The sequence below is a fragment of the Humulus lupulus genome, chromosome 1 (assembly GCF_963169125.1).
Source record: "Humulus lupulus chromosome 1, drHumLupu1.1, whole genome shotgun sequence".
In the NCBI taxonomy this organism is placed as follows: domain Eukaryota; kingdom Viridiplantae; phylum Streptophyta; class Magnoliopsida; order Rosales; family Cannabaceae; genus Humulus; species Humulus lupulus.
Window position 1 is genome coordinate 184,249,787 of NC_084793.1, and position 22,567 is coordinate 184,272,353.

General features: G+C 42.1%; 1 long non-coding RNA gene across 2 annotated transcripts; it reads right to left on the reverse strand.

Moving 5' to 3' along the window:
* Positions 1-3,532: 3,532 nt before the first annotated feature.
* Positions 3,533-6,026, reverse strand: LOC133801256 (uncharacterized). Of its 2 annotated transcripts, XR_009876803.1 has the most exons (3): positions 5,758-6,026; positions 5,315-5,438; positions 3,533-3,787 (listed from the first exon to the last, which is right to left on the reverse strand). It is a non-coding gene; the product is annotated as an uncharacterized LOC133801256 (long non-coding RNA). The 2 variants fall into 2 exon arrangements; XR_009876799.1 differs by lacking the exon at positions 5,758-6,026 and having other exon boundaries at positions 5,315-5,751.
* Between the last annotated feature and the right edge of the window lie 16,541 nt (positions 6,027-22,567).

Genomic DNA, 22,567 nt, shown 5'->3' on the forward strand with positions numbered 1-22,567 from the left:
GTGTCTAAAGTTTGTGTCTACTTAACCACGTCCTACCAAATTCTAGCATCCATCTTTAGGATTGCTAATTATCTTGTTGTCCATGTAAATCCTTAGCTTGTACTAGTAGCCTATGTCTTATTTTGTCATGTCGTAACTCATTACTTATCCTCATTGTTGCATCAGTTCGTAGCTTGTCATTGTCCTCTATGTCGAACTACGTTATCTTCAATTTACTCGCCTCTCCACCTCCTTAGTCTCCATTTACTCCATTGAGGTTTTGTTGTTGTTTTCTACCAAATATTGTGGCGTGTCCACTTTGTATGCTCCTCTGCTAAAGACTCCTCAGCAACTGCGCGTATCTATCTAGTTAACAACATCACCTCACAAGATAATGTCGTGGAGTAAACTCCCTAACCTATGTCTTTATTAACAACCATGTCATAAAGCTTATGTGTCATTTGATCTTGATAGTGTCCAGTTATATTATCATCGTCGAATTCCATTCTTCGCTTTACTTGAAACACGATAGTCATACTTGCAATTTCTTATGATGCATCTCATCCATTAAATACGATCATTCACAACAAACATCTTTCGAGGAGTTGATATCCACTCATCTTCGTCGTTTACCTCATCTATATGAACCCTTGAGGTTCCATTGATCTCTTCGAGAATTTTCTTTCTAAAAGTCCTAATTACTAGAGGCATACTTTCTTCATTGCACTCACAGAACTAATTACTTAAAATAGAGAAAACAAATAACAATTAAAGCAAGTACTTACGACAAGGTGAGGTGAGATTTTCCCGTCTTTGGCATATATGGAGAGGGTCCTTGGAAACATGAACAACCGTTCTTTGATACAATTTGTAAAATGTGTGTTAATTCTATTCTTTTATAAAATGTCACTCAACTCATAAGTAAGAGAAAAATATCACTTTAAGAAAAAAACTCAGTGAGGCCTTGGTAAAACACGCATATTGGGCCCATTGAAAAATAAAATAATGTGTCTATGCAATATTTAAAAATAAAATTTTAAGTCTCACTGACATAATTATTAAAAATAAAATTCATAACATAATATTCTTTTATTCTAGCGCTCATATTGATCATCGTACGTTCATAGGACACCCTACACCATACATAATTAGACATCGAAACTCCCCACATCACAACGTGTCCCAAGGAGAAACCCTATTATATACATGAAAGGGGGAAAGTAAGGGGGTTTGATAAAAACACATTAAGAAAGTACAACAATATCAAAGAAAACACAAGAAGAACATGTATCGTAAATCAAGGCAAAACATAACATCTTCATACTCATAGTTTATAATCATAAACGTAATCATGACACATCTATTGTCCATGTCACATCTTGAAGCAACCAGTAAAAATATAGGCTGGTAAGACCTGCTCTATGAGGTAAATAGGATCTCAGGTCCTTGAATAACCTCGGCACGTCCACCCTTTAAGTTACGTCATATCCTTAGTAACTCCTGTGTTGCGCAACCTTTTCTTTTTATTCATCATACAAGCGCATGTGTCACAGTTCACATCAAAACATAGAAATTACACATTCCATAACACTTGTCTTATCATAAAATATCAAACATAGAATTTCACTTTTCATAACAAAACATAGAACTTCCATTTCCATAGCACTTTATCTCTTGCAACATAACAAATCATACCTTTCGTAGCATAAAACATAGAAACATTCTATCTAAGTGCCTTACCTCAGGTCTAAGCAAAGTAAAGTGCGAAAACGTCGCAACGAGCCTATAATCATAATCAAACGGTCGTCTATTAAAATCACGTACGAATACTTATGCCCAACATACATACCTCATGTGTGCATAGGCCATGCACACGTGGCACAAGTTGCACTACAATTGTAAACATAAAATAATTTCACATAAAATCATAAAAGAATAATTTTAATTCTATCTATTAATCATTCATGGTTACAATATAAAAATCACATGTTTGAATAATAGGCGTATATTTGAACGTAAAAATACATTTGCATGCAACATGCATATGTAGGAGCATTCTTAAAATTCAACATGTAAAGTCGATAATCTCTGCATGTGTTATTTCATTGTTTTTTTCTAAAAATTCAGCAAACGCACTTTATTTACCATTTAATTATTTCTTTAACAACACAATTATCGCACAAAACTTTATTATAAAATATTTAATTAATATAAGATAATTCATTTAGCACTTTAATCTCTCATGAAATAATAATTCTATCTATTATTTAATAGCATTTTAAAATTTGTGACAAAATTTGTAGTTACTTATAATGACTAAATAATTTTTTTTCTTTCAAAAAAAGAAATTTTCTTATCTAAAAAAAACTGCATAATTACAAATGTGAAAATACATAAATAAAGTACGGAAAAATTGCATTTTCATACATAAAACCTAAGATTTCATTTATTGGAGTGTATGACTAACTTATCTTAATTTTAAAAGACACTTTTTTTTAATAAACCAAAATTCCATAAAGCTAATTATTTGTTTAAAATCACAAAATGAATTTAAACCATATTCTTTTCACATTTTAAATAAAAAAACTGCATATAAATATAAGTGTAAAAATATATATTTACATTTTGAAAATATGACATTTATCATATACATAGCTTAAGGTTTAATTTATTTGATTCACTTGTTTTACTTATCTCATTTAAAAGAATTTTTTATTATTAACCAAAAATTCTAGCAACTATTTCTTTAATTAAAATCACACTTTTGAATTATAAACTATATTTTCTTTCATAAAATTATATAAAAATATGCATGTATTTAATTTGATAAAAACACTATTAATATGTGAAATAAAATGTCTTTTTGATTATATAAAATCAAACATCACTTTGAAGCATCACATGTGCATTTTCAAAACATTTATTTACCATTGTCATCACAAAATAAATAATAAAAAACAGCAAGTATATAATCACATAATCATGTTTAAACAATGCTTATAAAATGCTTGTAAGAATTTAACAATTAATCCTAACATCATCTTTCACTTATACACCACACTATCACAATTAACATGCAATTTAATCAACAGAAAACCAAACACCAATTGTAACCCTAGGCCGAAACCTTCATAACCAACATCTTATATATATTTTGCATTTTACAAGAATATTTAAAAGACAACATTTTATAAAATAACTCAAACCAAACCTTAAGCCCTAGCATGTCTATTAACATTCTCGCATTCTTTTTACATTTATATAGCCCAAAAATTATATTCATGCTTGCGTAAATACACCACACACCCATACACACTACAACAATTTTCATTTTTAACGACTCTCCATGATAACTTACACATCTGGTGTAAGACATTATAAGTATTTAGGGATATTTTAATACTAAGGAGATAAGTCATTAATGTAATGCCCCACATCACTATGACTGCACCAAGTTGTAACACCCTACTACCCAGGGACTGTTATGCTGTGTATTTTAAACAGTGTTAAACTCGCTAACCGAGTCATTTGACCATAATCGTATAACTAGATGTGATTAACGGTTTAGGCTTAAAAATTTTGGTCAAAGATACAACGTTTCACTAAAACGTTTATAGTATATCCCAAGATACATTTAAAATGTTAATTACAATAAAAGATTTACAACCAGCCGACCTAAGCGACAAAATATGATTTTACCCTAGTTCCTCTTTAAACCCTTAGTCATCGTGGTCGAACAACCGTATATGTACACATCGTCACCTAAGCTCTCCAACTCAAGGATGATTTAACTTTCTTTTACCTTCACCTGCACCACATAACACCTGTGAGCCGAGACTCAATAAGAAAACTCAAACACATGCTCATAAGTAGATAATAATATGTCATCAAATCATAATAAGAATGACTAGCAGTAATAACCACATTCATGCATGCAGGTACAAATAAATGATTATGGGATCTTGCGCCCTAAGTAGATGACTGTCAAGTCAATCTGGGGTCCCGCGCCTTTAATAGATGATTATTCAGTCTCTCTAGGATTCTGCACCCTAAATAAATGACTTATTAAGTCAATCTGGGTCATGCGCCCTGAATAGATGACCTATTAAGTCTCTCTGGTATCCTGCGCCCCGAGTAAATGATTGGGGTCCTGTGCCCTGAATAAATGATTATTAAGTCATTCGGGGGTCCTGCGCCCTAAGCCATTTGACATTCCAGTTATATGAGCCTTTTAGCCCTAACTCTAAGTAACTAGCCTTAGGCTAGCGCTTTAGTTTTCTTCGACCAATAGGTCGGTTAAGGATTTAATGCTCACGTTGATTAGATCTAATCATTTCGGCCTGCGTTGAATACGCTAATGCTGCTCTTCCTAAAATACATCCCTACTTATCATGCAACATGATGCATACAACCAAAACTCATTTACTTACTAATTAAAATAATTAAAATGAACAATCAATAAAAATAAATTCACATAATTTCCTCCAAACAATTAAAATAATTTTTTAACACTTAACAATTAATAATAAAATAAACCACAAAATTAATTAAACTAAAAAAAAATTGGTACGTCAAGGAACCCTAACATTTTCTGTTTAAAACCTCCAAATATATATATATGTATATGTGTATATACAAGCCAAGAAAAAATTAGTAATCTCTTTGACTGTTTCACCTTTCAATCAAATGAACAAGAGGAAATTTCAGATTTCCAAATTCTAATAACATACAGCTTTTAAATTTGCATAAATGTTTGGTCAAAGATCACCTCAAACTCACAATAGCCCAATTGTTGCAGAAAATAATAAAAATTCTCTTTGACTGGTTCAACAATCAATCAAATGAACAAGAGGAAATTTCACATTTACTATATATAAATACACAAAAACACACATATATATGATATTTTTACAATCATAACTATAAGAGTTTACCAAACCAAATTGGCAAAGCTTTCTCTTTATCAACAGAGTTCACAAAGTGTATGAGTACGAATATACATACATGTCTAACAAAACCGTAAAGAACATATAGCCCATTAAAGTGATTGAACTTTGAACTATTATCCATGTAAGTTTCTATTCACAAAACACCATCAATGTAACAAAGAGACACTCGGCCATTGAAATTGAAAACCCAAATCATAGAAAGAAAAAAATCTCTAATTGAAAACTTTGAAGCCAAAAAACAATTTATATATAATACACAGTTTGAAAGGCACGCAAATCTTAAAATTAAAATCCAGAATGAAAACAGAGAAATCAAAATTGAAATTTTTTGGGGATTTTTTCCTCGGTAACCAAATAACAGACAAGAATATCAAAGAAAAACACACCTCGGTACCACCATCTTAAGTAATAGGCTGACAAAGCCTCAGCTTAGAGCCCGAGACCCCGACGCATGACCCCATCATCAAGCCCCCTTCTTCCTTTATTATCATACTACACCTTCTTATTCCTCTCAAGAAAGAAAATGAATTGAATACACATTAGCAAGTAATAAATCTTAAAATAAAAAATTTTAAAACATAAAACAAGTTAACAACTCAAAGGGAAAAATCTGTGCAAGTCTAATTTACTTTTTTCATTTTGGAAAAAATAAATAAATATCTACACTACAATGGAAAAGACTTTGGCAAATGAAGAAACTCATTTTGTAACCAACAAAATTAGTGTAAATAAAATTTACACATCCACCTCGACCCCCTCTGTCCTTACTTTCTCTCTTTTAAACCCATGTATAAAAAAGGAGTGTAAAAAAAGGAGTATAAAATCTTACCATTACAGCCATCCGCAGTCGTCCTCGAGCCATAAGCCACGTCCCTCGGCCTCTGCAACACGGCCACGCCTGCGTCGATTGAGCCCTCCCCACCAAAGCTCTGTTTGTGTCCCGTCGTCCTTGACCCATTAGCCTCCGCCTGCGTCCTTGTCAATCCGAAGAGAGGGAGAACGAGTGAGATAGAATGAGAGAGTAAGAGAGCAAGAGAGAGGCGGGTGAGACAAGAATAAGAGAGTAGGGTTAAGGGATACGTGGGTCTAGGCTTTTTTTTCAATCCAGTCTCTAGCCAATCAATAAAATAACCCATTTTCAATTATACTAATTTTACAAATATGTTAAACAAATTTAAAAATGATTTTTTATATCATAATTTTCATAAAGCTATTTACGTAATTTTTTATAATTATTAAAATATATATATTTTTTAGAATCCTGTAGAGTAGGTTTCATTTTCATCATACTCGTACAACATATTTTTTATATAGACATATGAATGTATTTTAGCCATAATTTTTTATTTCATGATGGTGTTCATTGTTCATTGTATAGCGAACTTCTTATAAATTTTTTAAAAATTCTGACCAATTAAAGTACCAAAAACAAAGTTCAAAAAACTTGTTGTATATGTACTTTTATTTATTATTATTATACACTTTGCGTAGTTTTTTTTTTATAAAAAGTCTAAATTATTTATAAGAAACTTTATAGTTTGTGTAAGACTTATTTTGACCGATTACTCGTTTGAAGTTTTTATTTTTTAAAATTAATTTTTAGATCTCGTGTTTTGTCAAAAAAATAAAAATTGGAATTGATAGATTGATTATTTAAATACTATATTTTTGCTCATTACCCTTTTTTACCCTTTATTTTTAAAAATGAACCTGTAGACTGTGTATTTATTAAAAATGTTCAAACTTCTTATAAAAATTAAATTATATAAATTTATATAATTTTTGTTTTCTGTAAGGGCTCAAAAGATTAAAAAAAAATTATAAAAATTAAATTATATAAATATATATAATTTATGTTTTGTATAAGGGTTCACACCAAAATATTGTTTACTTATATTTATAATTTAATTAAATAGCTGTGGTAATAAAATATCAAATCAAATTTAAATTCAAAATATATATTGTTGAAATAATTAAATTTAAATTATACATGTTTTTAAGATATATTTTTGTAAAACTAATACATTTAAATTAAAAATCATAAATGTGGACGCTCAATATTCCATGCCCATAAAAGATCCCAGGCGCATGCTAAGGTCCCATGAAGGCCTAAACGCATGTCTGAGCCGCGGGACGCTCGGGCCATCGTCCTTTGGCAGCAGCCTCGCATCAACTTGTGATGCATGAGGTCCTAGCCGCATCACCCCGGTCTCGCTAGGCCATGCCCAAGGTGCGCATAGACAGCCTCACTCGGCCACGCCCCAGGCACGCGGCCCACCTCGCGCGCGCACCTCCGGTCTCGCTTGGCCATGCCCCAGGTGCGCATCGACGGCCTCGCTCGGCCACGCCCCAGGCACGCGGCCCACCTCACGTGCGCACCTCCGGCCTCGCTCGGCCACGCCCCAGGCACGCAGCTCACCTCGCGCGCATACCTCCGGCCTCGCTCGGCCACGCCCCAGGCGCGCGGCCTGCCTCGCGCGCGTACCTCCGGCCTCGCTCGGCCATGCCGTTTGGTGGCCGTGCGGAGGAGGCCTCGCGAAGGGATAGGAGCCACGCCATCAATAGGCCTTCCAAGGAGGCCTCGCGAAGGGATAGGAGCCACGCCATCAATAGGCCTTCCAAGGAGGCCTCGCGAAGGTATAGGAGCCACGCTGTGCCCATCAAAGTCTGAGTGGCATGGGAGCCACGCCACCAGGTGGCCACGCGTCAAGGGAGCCGCGCCACCTGGGGGCTCGCGAGGAAGGCATCTCGCCTTGCACCCTCAGACATCTGTCGAGGCCACATGCCTCTCACCTATGCTAGTGGGCGACCTCGGGGTGCTTCAGGCATCTCGTGCCAAGGACCCGGGAGCCTCGCCTCACGCCACGACCATTACATGCACCAAGTGTCCCATTCCCTATACCTTGAGACCCCAATGCTTAGAGGTTCGGGTACGAGTCGAATGGAACATGCTTGTACGACCTAGTACTGGGTACGGCCGTTAAGACCCTGTGTGTCGAGTATAGACACCCGTACCAGTAGGGGAGTGGGACTACTGGGATAGGAGTTATGGCCCGTATGTCTATGGCCAGGAGTCAGAGTCGACACCAATACCACCTGCGCCACTATGTCTGTCACCACTCCTCTGACATGGGTATGGACAAGTAGTGGAGACCTCCTCCTGACGCCTGCTGTAACGCCCTACTTCCTTAGAGCCGTTACTAAGTGAGTTTTTAAGACAAAACAGTGTGCAAGGAACTCGCTAACCGAGGTTTAGAAACAAAAGTGTGACTAATTAAAAGTTAAGGCTGTAATCTTTGAAAATGCGTCGTTTCATTAAAACTTCTATTATTAAACATTTGGGATCCCAAAATAAGGTTTGAAAACTAATTACATCTTGAAATAAGGTTACAGTTGAGAAATCATAAAATCATAGATTATTACAGCCATTTTCGAATAAACCCCCAACCAAAGCAGTCGGGCAGGCCAAACATGTACGCGTCGCTTCACGCTCTCCGTACTCATGGTTGGTTGACTCAGTCCTTGCTTCTACCTGCCACACGGAGCACCCGTGAGCCGAAGCCCAGCAAGAAAACCCAAATAATACATAACATATGCAATTCATATAGCTGGCATAAATCACTGATAAATAGGAAAACCATCATAATAAACAAGCACGGCCATGCCGCCCCAGAGGCCTTACCAAAGCCTGGGGTTTCAGTTCTCACCGCGAGGATAACTCATGTATCCCTTGGGTCCCACCCTGAATATAAGCATCTCATGTGCTGTGTGTTACTTTCGGCCCCACGGCCGTACCCGGCCTACGCCGCACTCGGCCCTTGCCGTTCATTTCATTATAATCACACATATAGTACGTTCAAATAATCATTCACACACATCATGATTCATTTAAGGTTAAACATATGCACATAATACAATCTGGGGCCATGCCCTGCAATCACACAGTGGGGCCATGCCCTATTCTCGGGTGTTACAGTTTTCTTACCTGTATTCCGAGGCTCCTGATGCACTAAAGCCGCGAGCACGGTCCTCTAGCACGAGCCTCACCAATAACCTAGTCACAACACACAAGAAACATCCCTCATCACTAATCAAATCAAAGACTGCTTCCCGGGACCAATCCCACACTCTCGGGACTCCCAAATCCCTAAAACAATTCATCGGAAACACCCCCCGAACCCCCGGAGCAAAAGCTCAAAAATGCAAATTTCCAACCCCTGAAAATGGCCTAGCGCCGCGGCGCTGCCCTATAGCGCCGCAGCGCCCAGCAAGACAGAAAGCCACCCTCGCCTGGACACAGCCTCGCGCCGCGGCGCCCAAGAACAGGGCTGCGGCGCTCCTTCGCGAACCCAGAAAACTGGGTTTTCTCTTGCGTTTCCACCGAGCTAAAACCTTCCCAAATCAAACCAAACCAATACCCAAACCCCAAAATCAATTTCAAACTTCATATGAACAACCTAACAACCTATAGGCACTAGATACAAGACCAAAACATCAACACACTCAAGAATCCACCCCTTGATTCCTATTTTTTGCAACTCAAACACACTAACTCAAGCTTTATATTCACAAGTTAAAACAGAAATCAATCATAAAATATGCACAAGATCCCTACCAAAAGTGGAGAACCCACACAACGTCCTTGATCTCCTCCTAGACTCCCACTTCTCCTTCTCTTCTTCTTCTTGCCCTAACCTTCTTTCTCCTTCTCTTTCTTCTCTTCAATTTCTATCAAGCCTCAAGTGACATAAATGCCCAAACCGAACCCACCTACATCCCAGCTGAATTTTTTCTATAACCCTTGCCAAAAGACCATTTTACCCTTTCCTACTAATCCTCCTTGGCTAAACCTCAATGGGCACTTAAGTCATTACACTTCATTCCAATTCTATCACTTTTTACCTTAAAACTTGTTACCCACAGCAGTAACTAATGGTTACCCAGGTTACTAAATCTCCAATAACCATTACCCGCTAAATCTCAACTTAACCATAAAATTCCCAAAGTACCCCTAGGCTCCTCCCGAGCCGGGTATAGAAATCCCGTTGTGACTCTTAAGTTAACTAGCTCTCTAGGACCGTCTCGGCACGTGCATCACAATAATAAAACCACACCCACGTGGTACAATTCACAGAATACAATTATCACATACCAACACAGTTATGCCCAACATGGCCAAAATTACAATTACGCCCTTCTAACACGATCCGGGCCTACATGCATACTAGTAAACATAGCCATGCATCTCAGTTAAACAAATATCCAAATAACATGCTTTAAATCATAACCATGCATTTAACTCATAAAATCACACATAAATCCCAACCTGCCCTCCTGGCACACTAATCAAGGCCCTTAAGCCTTATTAGCTAATTTGGGTCGTTACACCTGCCCCTGTACTGGATGCAAGACCCCAATCTCTGAAACCACTCTCTTGACAGAGTACTTATGTACCACTTGGTTTCCTGGACCACCATGTATCCAAGGCCATTAGAGCCTGCTATAAAAAGAACCTCTCTCCCACATGGGAGGGGGTTGGAAAATTTACTGTAGCAAGTGCTTGAGAGTGAATGAAAGATTAATTTCTCCATTGTTGTCTGGCATTGTTCTTGAGTTATCACTTAAATTTCTACAGTCTTTTTATTGACTATCTTTATTTGATAATTTTTTCCAACTCAACTTAATTGACGAGTTCTCGCCGTCAACAGTTTGGCGTCGTCTGTGGGAACGTAAGTTCCAAGCTACTTTTCTACCATTACTTCCAACAAGAAGAAATGCCAAGACGTTCAAAGCGACTCAGGGAGCCACGGGAGGTGGAGGTCCACCTTACCGGAGTCCAGCTGAAGGCCTCCATGAAGGACCCTCCTCCACCCAGAGACGTGGAGCCCCCAAGGGACCCTGAGGTTCATGAAGGTGATAGAGAGGCCTCATCACCGGCCGCTCCACCTGGAGAAAGTCCTCCAATAGCACCATCGGAAAATGCTAACGGGTTCCCTCCCCCCAAATCACCACAAGTACCGAACTCCGGTCGGCAGGATCTGGGCCCTTCTACCCGTAGGCATGATAAGCATCCCCGGGTCCATTCCGTGAGCTCGAGTTCGAAGTCTCGATTCTATGAAGAAGAAATACGTGAGCTCCACCGTAAGAACCAAAGATTGGAGACCACCCTGGAAAACATGCAAGAGGTGTTGAATGGCCTATTGCAGGGTAAGTCAAGCATGACCTTGCCTAAGGGGAAGGAAAAAGGTCGGGAGGGGGTGGAGACCACCGTACCAGTAGATGATGGGAGGACCCGGCACTCTACCAGTAACACCCCCCGAGCAAAGTGACGCGAACATCCCGAACCACCGAAGCAGGCCAAGAAATCAGAGCCAAGGACCAACGCTGCCCCTCGCAACGAGGACGAGGTCACCTCTAAAAGAGCACCCTCAGATCTACGGGAGGAGCTCAATAAAAAGAGGGCGGGTAAAGGGACCGCGCCCCCTATGGCGCCTCGGGAGGGCAAAGAGGGGGGTAACCCTAACCCGTCTGCTTTAAAGGACTCCTTAAGCAAGAGAAGGCAGGACTTGGACACAGACATGAAGAGCCTGCGAAGCAAGATCGTCATCGCCTAAGGAGGTTGAATTTTTTATGAGGAGTTCTGTAATGCCCCGGATTTCCTAATGTGGTTTAACAGTTGGATTTGTAGGCCGGGAGGGCCATAATTGTTTAATTATGCCATTTAATGTGTTTATGCGTGTTTATGAGAATTATATTATAATATAATGTTAATTGTATGCATGTCGATGATATATGTTGAGACCACATTATGATGTGAGTTTGTTCGAGCTGTTTGACATGAGACGATCGTAGGTTATTGATTAGCGGTTTAGTCACAACGGGTTTAAGTGTCGGGACTTGGGTTGAGTCTCGGGGTGATTTTGGTGATTAGAGCGTTACCGGGAGATAAAGGGTAACGGGATGTGAATTATTGGTATTTGAGATTATTGAGAATAGCGGGAATTGGAGAGCGTTAATTATGATTAACGAGTTAGGAGGGAAGTACCAAAAATGCCCTTGGGAGCCTTTAGAAACCATTAATTGACCTAGGGGTAAAATGGACATTTCACCCCTAGGATAGATATATCACTTGTTGGCTGAAGAAAGTAGTGAAAACAGAGTATACTTTAGAGTTCTCCCGTACCTTCTTCTCCTCACTGTTCTTTGTGGTTTTTGAACCAATTTTGAGGATTCAAGCTTAGGAAGCAAGCCTTGGGAGTTTGGGAGTGTGTTCCACCATTGAAGACCATCATAAGCCAAGCTTTGGGTAAGTTTCTAACCATAGTTTCTCTGGTTTGCTCTGTTTTGGTTTTGTTTTGCAGCTGAGTTTACTAGGATGAATTCATGGTTTTTGTTGGGAGTTTTGGCTAGGGTTCCCATGCTTGTGATGTTTGGGGTGTGTTGGGATGGTTTTTGGGTTCATTTGGCATCAAGAATAGGCTTTGGAAGCTTGGGAATCGAGTTAGAAACGAAGGAGATGAAGAAGGTCGGTTCAGGGGTGTTTTGGGCTGGAGGTAGCGCTACAACGCCCACCCTAGGGCGCTATAGTGCTCCTCAGGAGGCTTTCTGGTGCTTGGGAGGTTCTAAGTAGAGCGATGTGGCGCTAGGGGTTGAGCGCTACCCTGTTCCTTCCAAACCCCGTTTTGAGTGTTTTTAAGGGTTTTTGACTTGGGGTTTCAATCCTTAAGGCCCGGGATCGATTCTACTCACCGTGTGGGCATGTTTCGAGGTCCCGAGGATGGTGCTTAGGTTAAGACCCTATTATTGTGGATTCCCATTAATGGAGGTTATAATTGGTTGTGATTAGGTAACCGCTAAGGAACTAAAAGATCGATCGTTCTCAGGGGTCGTCTTTATCATACTTCTCGCTCGAACTTGAGGTAACAAAACAGTGTATGGATACAGTTGCACTCTGTACAGGTATATGATATGCATGGTTTGATATTGAGGCTTGTTGGTTGATATATGTGAACGTGGATTGCATATTAAATGCTAATGAATGCTGATTACCTGTTTAAGACACTAACTAGTCAGGAACCGACTCTAAATTCGATGATCACGCATTGAATGGCTCTATGGCGTTAATGCGGGACCGACCCTAAGGTCGAAGAACTTATAAGCGCTTGCCTGGTCTACGACCAGATGTCTATAGCCAAGGTATACGACCCCGGTGACCGTTAGTCACGTGGCTAAGGGACGTTGTCCATAGCTTCGACTCTAGAGTCGTGAGGAGGGTTATGTTGGTGACTAATCACCATGCACCTGTCCTGATCGAACATATGAAAGAATCACTTAACCGTTAAGCCCTGGTGACCCTATCGTCACATGGCTAGAGGGAGCGATGCTCAGTACTGTGACTTTTGGCTATTGTCACCTATTCGTTGGACTGATAGTCCTGAATGGTTACTATGATCGTTGTTGATATTATATCATGTTTTATTATGTTTTCTTGCTGGGCCTTGGCTCATGGGTGCTATGTGGTGCAGGTAAAGGAAAGGAAAAGCTTGGCCAGCCCTGAGTGGAGAGCTTGGGCGACGTTGTGTACATACAGGGCCGCTTGACCGCCACGGTCAAGGAGTTCTCAGAGGGACTAGGGGTTTACCCTATTTTTGCCGCTTAGGCCGGCGGGGATTGTAAATTTGGAACTGTAGCGACTCTTTTGTATTACGAACTACTTGTAAATATTTTGAAAGGCTCATGAGCAGTTTACTTACTTAATGAAATGTACCCTTTCCTTTTTTACTGGTTTTCTACCTTAGCCTATTAATAACACTTAGATCACGTTTTTAACCAAAGGACTCGGGTAGCGGGTCAAATTTCCGGTTCACCGTTCACTGTAACTGTTCTGGGGTAACCAGGGCGTTACAAGTTCGACCATGAGTCACCTTTCGTCAGGGAGATCCAGGCCATCAGGCTCCCTGCCAACTTCAAAGAGCCCCACATGACCCCCTACGAAGGAAACACGGATCTGAAATATCATATAGACACATTTAACGACCTGATGAAGCTGAGGGGAATTGGCAGCGGGGCGAGATGTCATTGCTTCACCATCACGTTAAAAGGACCTGCGTACAAATGGTTCAAGAGGCTTAGACCGGGGTCCATCCGATCTTGGCAACAACTTTTTGATGAGTTCCTCCAGCAGCACCACGCTGTGCGAGACTACACAATGCCAGGCACCAGCCTCGCCAATGTGAAGCAAGGCAAAAACGAGAGTTTGAAGAGCTATATCCACAGGTTCAACATGGAGGCGGCTAAGGTAGGAAGCCTGACCCGCCGAGAGCTGAAAATGGCCATCACAGCAGGAGTACGCCCAGGGAGAAAGTTATGGGATAACATGCTCAAGAGAGAGGTCACAGACTTGGATGATTTCTACGAGCAGACACAAAAGTACATTCGCGTGGAGGATGGTCACGAGAACCTCAAAGCAGGAAAAGGCCCATCGTCCCCAAAACCATCGGTCTGGGATAACCAAAGCGATGCAAAGAAGAAGGGGACTTATGAGGGGACGAGGGATGATCGACCCCGGAAGCACCAACGCTCTAATGAGCGCACACAGAGCCCCTACACCTTTTACACTGACCTCACCCACGCGAGGGAGGATATTTTCCTTACGAGCGAGAACCAAGTCCCTTTCAAAAGGCCCCCACCAATAAAAAAAGATCGGTCTAAAAGAGACCCAAGCAAGTATTTCTAGTATCACAAGGATATCGGCCACACCACCACGAAGTGCACTCATTTGAAGGTGGAAATTGAGGAACTCATCCGCAGAGGACATTTGGGCAGGTATGTGCGCAAGGATAACCAGAGGCCAGAAGAAGGAGTGTCCCCATCGCGGGCACGAGAGGTGGCCCCAGAAGTGCAAGGAGAGGTCAGGACCATCTTTGGAGGACCAGGATTCGGAGGCGATCCAAGGAAAGGGCGAGACAGGTATGCCAAGGAGGCCCGACGAAGTCCACCACCTTGTGTTTTAAGTTTGGAGCAACGCCTCCCGAAGAGCTTCAAGGGCGAGAATGACTCAATAACTTTCACTGAAGAAGATGCGCAGGGGGTGCATTTCCCTCATAATGACCCCCTGGTGCTAACCGCCCAGCTTGCTAACATGAGGGTACATCGGGTCATGGTGGATAACAGGAGCTCTGTGGACATTTTGTATTGACCGACGCTGGAAAAGATGGGATTGAGCCTCCGTCACCTAAAGCCATGCACTACGACTTTGTATGGGTTTACGGGAGATTCGATGCAACCCCTAGGGACAATCGAATTAGCCATCACCATGGGGGAGCAACCCAGGCAAACCACCGTAATGGCTAACTTTGTCGTGGTGGATTGCACCTCAGCCTTCAATGCGGTATTAGGGAGACCCTCCCTGAGAGAATTGAAGGCGATAACTTCTGTGTATCACCTAGCTTTGAAGTTCCTAACCCCTGGGGGAGTAGCATGCGTGAAAGGGGAGCAGAAGGAAGCGAGGGAATGCTATAACATGTCCCTCTGCGCAGCCACCAAACCATCTATACCAATGACAATGGCTGTGTATGAAGGAGAAACCTACACAGGTTAGATCCGCACAAGATCGGACCCACGGGTTACGGAGCCTCTCGAGAAGTGCTACCAGCAAGGCTTCGGCTCTCAGTGCAAAAAGAACCTATGTTTAGTTTGTTCCTCGTTGTTTTATCTTAAGTAAGTAAGAATCAAAGAGGCTACCTAGGTAACCTCATAAGTAGATGTAACCCCCTTTTATTTACAAAGTTGGATGTAAACCGCGTGCTATGAATGAAGTTGTTTGCTACTTTATGTGTTATTTTTCTTCGCTGTAAGAGAATCAGCCAAAGTGCCTGCCGAAATAAATTTCACCAAGCACTTGGGGGGCAGGACAGGAGGCAAAAACATGCAGCCAGCAAGGGGAACCTAAAAAGAGCTCCTAAAAAGGACCTTCTGACGGAGGATCCTAAAAAGGAGACTCCTAAAAGGGACCCTCTACCAAGAGGATCCTAAAAACGACCCTCCATCAGGAGGACCCAAAAAGGGACCATGACCCTAAAAAGGGCCCCCCTATATCAGGGCCTTAAGCAGAGTCCTTACAAGGCATCTCCTGGGATCACAAGGATTAGCTACCCTTGTGAACATCAAGGAGGCCATAGGGACTTACAAAAAAATATATATGGTAACGACAATAATAAGTTTAGAGCGGCCACCAAGCCGTCTAGCCAATACATGGTAACGACAATAATAAGTCTAGAGCGGCCGCCAAGTCGTCTAGCCAAAAAGGGTCCCAAAATAGACCCTTGCAAAAATAGTACTATGCATAATGATGAGAAGGACACTTCTCGCAACAAATAATAAGCGCGCGCAAAAATATATAAGAGGATAGCTAGGACCCAAGGGGTCAAAATATCCTTATAAAAGTAATCAAAAGGCGCCAAAAGAGGTCCCAGTGAACCCTTTCACATGGGCTCCTAAGGACCTCCAGCCTGGTAAATAAGTGAGGGGAACCAACCAAACCCATCATACAGGCTCAAAAGGGCCTTAAATGCCGTAAAATAAGAGATAGATAGCAACGCATGTATATATATACAATGAAAAAGAAAGTTCTGGAGACAGTACAAGAGTTACAAAAGAAAAGTAGTAGTGATAATGATATTACAGAGTCAAAAAAAAAAAAAAAGCGTACACCCATGGTGGGCTAGCTAGCAAAAGTTATGAAATGACTACTTCAGGGCCTCCTACCATGGGCGCTCCACATGGCCGCTCGAGCGACGGCATGCTCACCAAAAGAAGAGAAGTCAAAATTGGGATCCTGCCTCCATACGTTGTAAAGGGTACGGTCTATGGACCTGTACTCAGTGGTAGTCTTCTCCGCCTCCAAGGAAGCATTTCTCTCCCGCAACGTAGCGACATTGGTCCTTGCAGTCTGGAGCTCGACCTTGATGGACTCGACTTCAGCCTCTAAATAAGTAACCCTCTCCTGCGACACTGTCACGATATCCTTGGTCGCCTGGAGTTCGCTCTTCTGGCTGGCAACTTGGTCCTTCAGCTCCTTGGCCTTGGCAACCGCCTTCAGCTTCCTTCCCGACGAGGTGGCAAGTTCGGCCCGAACCTTCTTCAGCTCAGACTGGGTTTTCTCGAGCTCCTGGACCCGGGCTGTAAGGCAGTCCCTCTCAGCAGTAGATGCGGAGAGGTTGCTAGACGTGTCGGCAAACCGCATAGCCACCGTATAGGCCTGCACAAAAAAGTTAACAACAGCAACAATAAGTGACAAAAGCAAAAGACATGTACATAAACACCTATACATAATAAGGCCGATGCGAGGTGGAGGAACTCACCCAAGTCATGGTACGCCTCAGGTTCTCCCCAAGGTCCGTCTGAGCAACGTTCCCAAGGCCATTCCAGTCAGATACGGGGAGGCTTGAGGCAAGTTGGATGTATCGCTGCCCATAAGACGTTGCCATCCGAGTCACCCAGGGTTCCCCATCCGCACCAGGGGCACCGGGCTGGATGAGGATGGATGACCCGCTCGCCGAAAAGGGAGGGGGCACGGTGAAGGTCGAAAACGGAGGATCTGGTAGATCAGAGGGAGGCTCCGGAAGGTCGGCGTAATAAGTCCCCGATGGTCCGGGGTCGAGTGGAGCCTGAGTGAAGGCGTCGTAACCCTCAGGGTCAGAGCAAACATAACACCCTGGAACAGCCTGCTGTCCTGGAGAGCGAGGAGCTATGTCCGGATCGTAGGAGGCACACGGGGGGCATCCCCCAGGAGATTGAGGCAGCTGGTAAGATCCCTCGCGGTCAAGAGGGGCTTCCTCCGGCTCTTCCTCATCCTCATCATCATCTGGGCAAGGCTCGGCCAAGGCCTCCTTCGTCTTCATGGACCCAGAGATGCTCCACAGTAACTTGGGGTTAGAGACGGGAGATAGCTTGTGGCGGTTCAGATTTTTCACGGTAAAAAAGCGTACCGCCTCTTTCGTGGCAGGATCAGCGATGAGGAGCCTTCTCATGTCTTTCTCTTCCAACCCGACGACGACGGGTTCGGCGAAGTGCTCTGCATAATACGCGCCACATCCGATGTGAGCGTAAGGCACGAAACCATAAGTTGCAAAAATAAAAACAAAAACAAAAAAGAGAGGAAGTGATGCTCAGAGTACTTACTGGGAGTGGCCCGGAAATGCTCACGGACAGAGAGTTGGCCTTCCACGAAGAAAAAGTCACGCTTCCAAGCCCCCAGGTTAGACACTGAACCCTCTATCAAAGAGGCCCCGTTGTTGGCTTTTTGTAAGTAGTAAAAGCCTTTTGAATTGTGAAGGGGCATGAGGTTGTAGAGGAAATGCACCTCAGTTGCCGTAGGGGCGCGTTTCAACAGTTTCATATATGCAATGAAAAGGCAGCTCAAAGTCAGCCAGCCATTGGGTGCTAGCTGAAGCGAGGCAAGGTCGAAGTAGTTGAGGACCGCAACAAAGAACGGGTGTAACGGGATGGTACCACCCGCTTTCAGAATGTGCTCACTGAGGGCCACGAGGCCGGGCCTAGGGCGGTCAGCCCGGCATGCCTCCAAAGGGGCGTATAGAGCATAATCTGGAGGGACGCGATAATGATTCACGATGTCCATCAGTTTGTTTTCGGACACACGCGACACCAGCTCGGACGCTAGTAGAGGGGCGTCGTCCTGCTGTTGGGTAGATACCTGTCGTCTTGCCCTCGGCATATCTACAAAATCAAAAGAAAAATGTGAGGAAGAGACAGAACACTTGACCCTCCATTTTTTCTTCCTAGCAAGAGTCTTCCATCGAGGGAGCGATCGCGGGAGTGCTAAGCTAGGAAAAACCGAGACTAGGGGCTGAGGAGAAGCAGAGGCAGCCCCATGACAGTCATCAGGCGAAGATGGGCTGGAAGGCTCAGGTGGAAGGTGTCCCTCCATAAACTCCAACTCCCACTACAATTCAAAAAGGGTCATCCTAAGGCTCGCTACATGGTCACTAAGGTCTGGGGGGAAAGGTGCCCCGTCTCCTCTCGACACCGAGTCAATTTCGCTCTCCACCACCCAAATTTTACGCCTAAGTTCAGCCATGTACTCAAGATGGCGGATACGAGCCTGCCTTAAGGAGTCATAGTCCTGGTAGGGGTTTTCCTCAGGGGACTCTGAATCTAAGGACAGGTCAATAAATTCAACCCCTGGAGGTATGTCGGACGGGCCGTCACTGGCCATGAGACCTCGTCCCAACAGCAAAAACGGGTTCACGTATAAACGAGGGGATGGCTACAAAACACAAAGGAATAGGCTTAATATCTCTATATGCAAACGTCCTAAATGGCCCACTACAGGGTGTAAGAAAGGGGGGCATGCATATGGTCAAAATCACTACAAGCGCAGGCCAAGGTACCCCATCCCGAGTAATGCCAATTTGGACCCAATGAACGTGAGAGAAAAAGAAAATATACCTTAAGCAGATAAGATGGAGCGTTGTCGAGGTCGAAAGGAGGTCGAGGGCCAACAAGCACCGAATGGCCGAAAGCACGTTTCTGCAGAAATAAACAAAAATGGTGTATTAGCATCCAAATAGACATGCCAAAAATTAGCTTATGTAAAAAATAAAAATAAAAGTGAATGATGAAAATGAAATGAAAAAATAAAATAAAGGAAACTATGGCAAAAGTGAGGTTGGGGGGGATTGAACCCCTTACCTCTTGAAAAAGGAAGGATTCCCCAAACCACTAAGCCAAGGAAGTAAGGTGAAAATAATAGGCCATGCATCAAGGCCTATTTATAAGAATTAAGGAGAATAGTCTACAAGAGCACCTAAAGGTCCTCTCCTAGACTGGGGGGCAAGTGTGGACGCTCAATATTCCATGCCCATAAAAGATCCCAGGCACATGCTAAGGTCCCATGAAGGCCTAAACGCATGTCTGAGCCGCGGGACGCTCGGGCCATCGTCCTTTGGTAGCAGCCTCGCATCAACTCGTGATGCATGAGGTCCTAGCTGCATCACCCCAGTCTCGCTAGGCCATGCCCCAGATGCGCATCGACGGCCTCGCTCGGCCACGCCCCAGGCACGCGGCCCACCTCGCGCGCGCACCTTTAGTCTCGCTTGGCCATGCCCCAGGTGCGCATCGACGGCCTCGCTCGGCCACGCCCCAGGCACGCGGCCCGCCTCGCGCGCGCACCTCCGGCCTCGCTCGGCCACGCCCTAGGCACGCGGCTCGCCTCGCGTGCGTACCTCAAGCCACGCCCCAGGCGTGCAGCTCGCCTCGCGCGCGTACCTTCGGCCTCGCTCGGCCACGCCCCAGGCGCACGGCTCGCCTCGCGCGCGTACCTCCGGCTTCGCTCGGCCATGGCGTTTGGTGGCCGTGCGGAGGAGGCCTCGCGAAGGGATAGGAGCCACGCCATCAATAGGCCTTCCAAGGAGGCCTCGCGAAGGTATAGGAGCCACGCTGTGCCCATCAAAGTCTGAGTGGCATGGGAGCCACGCCACCAGGTGGCCACGCGAATGAGGCCACGCGTCAAGGGAGCCGCGCCACCTGGGGTCTCGCGAGGAAGGCATCTTGCCTTGCACCCTCAGACATCTGTCGAGGCCACATGCCTCTCACCTATGCTCGTGGGCGACCTCGGGGTGCTTCAGGCATCTCGTGCCAAGGACCCAGGAGCCTCGCCTCACGCCACGACCATTACATGCACCAAGTGTCCCATTCCCTATACCTTGAGACCCCAATGCTTAGAGGTTCGGGTACGAGTCGAATGGAACATGCTTGTACGACCTAGTACTGGGTACGACCGTTAAGACCCTGTGTGTCGAGTATAGACACCCGTACCAGTAGGGGAGTGGGACTTCTGGGATAAGAGTTATGGCCCGTACGTCTATGGCCAGGAGTCAGAGTCGACACCAATACCACCTGTGCCACTATGTCTGTCACCACTCCTCTGACATGGGTACGGACAAGTAGTGGAGACCTCCTCCTTACGCCTGCCTCTGTACTGGATGCAAGACCCCAATCTCTGAAACCACTCTCTTGACAGAGTACTTATGTACCGCTTGGTCTCCTGGACCACCATGTATCCAAGGCCATTAGAGCCTGCTATAAAAAGAACCTCTCTCCCACATGGGAGGGGGTTGGAAAATTTACTGTAGCAAGTGCTTGAGAGTGAATGAAAGATTAATTTCTCCATTGTTGTTCTGGCATTGTTCTTGAGTTATCACTTAAATTTCTACAGTCTTTTTATTGACTATCTTTACTTGATAATTTTTTCCAACTCAACTTAGTTGACGAGTTCTCGCCGTCAACAATAAATAATTTAAATAAATATTTATTATTATTTTTGTTGTCATCATCGATCATAAATTAGAGGTGTCATTTGGCACATGAATATGTATAACTTGAAAATGATTTATTCGATTTTAAATATTTTAAATTAATTTATTTTTAGTAATGTTCTTTTTAATTCATAATGTGTTCCTTGTTTCTAAAAATAATTTTTTGTGCTTCACATCAACCTCCGCATCTATTGTTGCTGCGGGAATGTCCACTAAAATTACAATCTATAAAATATTTACTTACTGTAGTGAAAACAAATCACAAATTCATTAGTAATATTGTATTGTCACAAGCTTAATAAAATATCAAATGAGATAAAACTGTAATTATTATAATTGATGATTGATAAAAATAGTTATAATATTTTGTAAAAATATTCACTTTTGAATAAAAAAAAAACATAATTATAAAATAATAAGAAAAATAGATATATAGAGAACCGAAAATTATTTCGTAAATTTGAATTGTTAAGATATTTTAGAAAATAAAAAATTAGATTAAAGGAGAAAATAGAAATAGTGCTTTGAATAGATTTTAGAGTGCCACATAATCTCCTTGATATTTTTAATTGTTAAGATTTTTTAGAAAAAAAAAGATTAATAGAAAAAGTAATTTGAAGAGATTTTAGAGTGTAGCTCTCATTTATATATATATATATATATATTGTAAAACTATTCACTTTTGAATAAAAAACATAATTACAATATAATAAGAAAAATAGATATATAGAAAATCGAAAACTATTATGTTTTTAATTAATTTTTTTAGTATTTTTCAATGATTATGTAGTTAAGATGTTTAAGTTAAATAAATTTTTAATCAAATTAATATGTATATATATTGATATTTTTAATTGTTAAGATATTTTAGAAAATAGAAAATGAATAAAAAAATAGATTAAAGGAGAAAATAAAAAAATTGTTTTGAAGAGATTTTAGAGTGTCACATAATTTTCTTGAAGCTCTCATTTATATGTATATATATATATAAAGATATTCACTTTTGAATAAAAAACATAATTATAATATAATAAGAAAAATAGATATATAGATTATTGAAAACTATTACGTAATTTTTAATTAAATTTTTTTAGTATTTTTCAATGATTAAGTAGTTAAGATATTTAAGCTAAATAAAATTTTAATTAAATTAATATGTATATATATATATTGATATTTTTAATTGTTAAGATATTTTAGAAAATAGAAAATTAATAAAAAAAATTAGATTAAATGAGAAAATATAAATAGTGCTTTGAAGAGATTTTAGAGTGTCACATAACCTCCTTGAAACTCTCATTT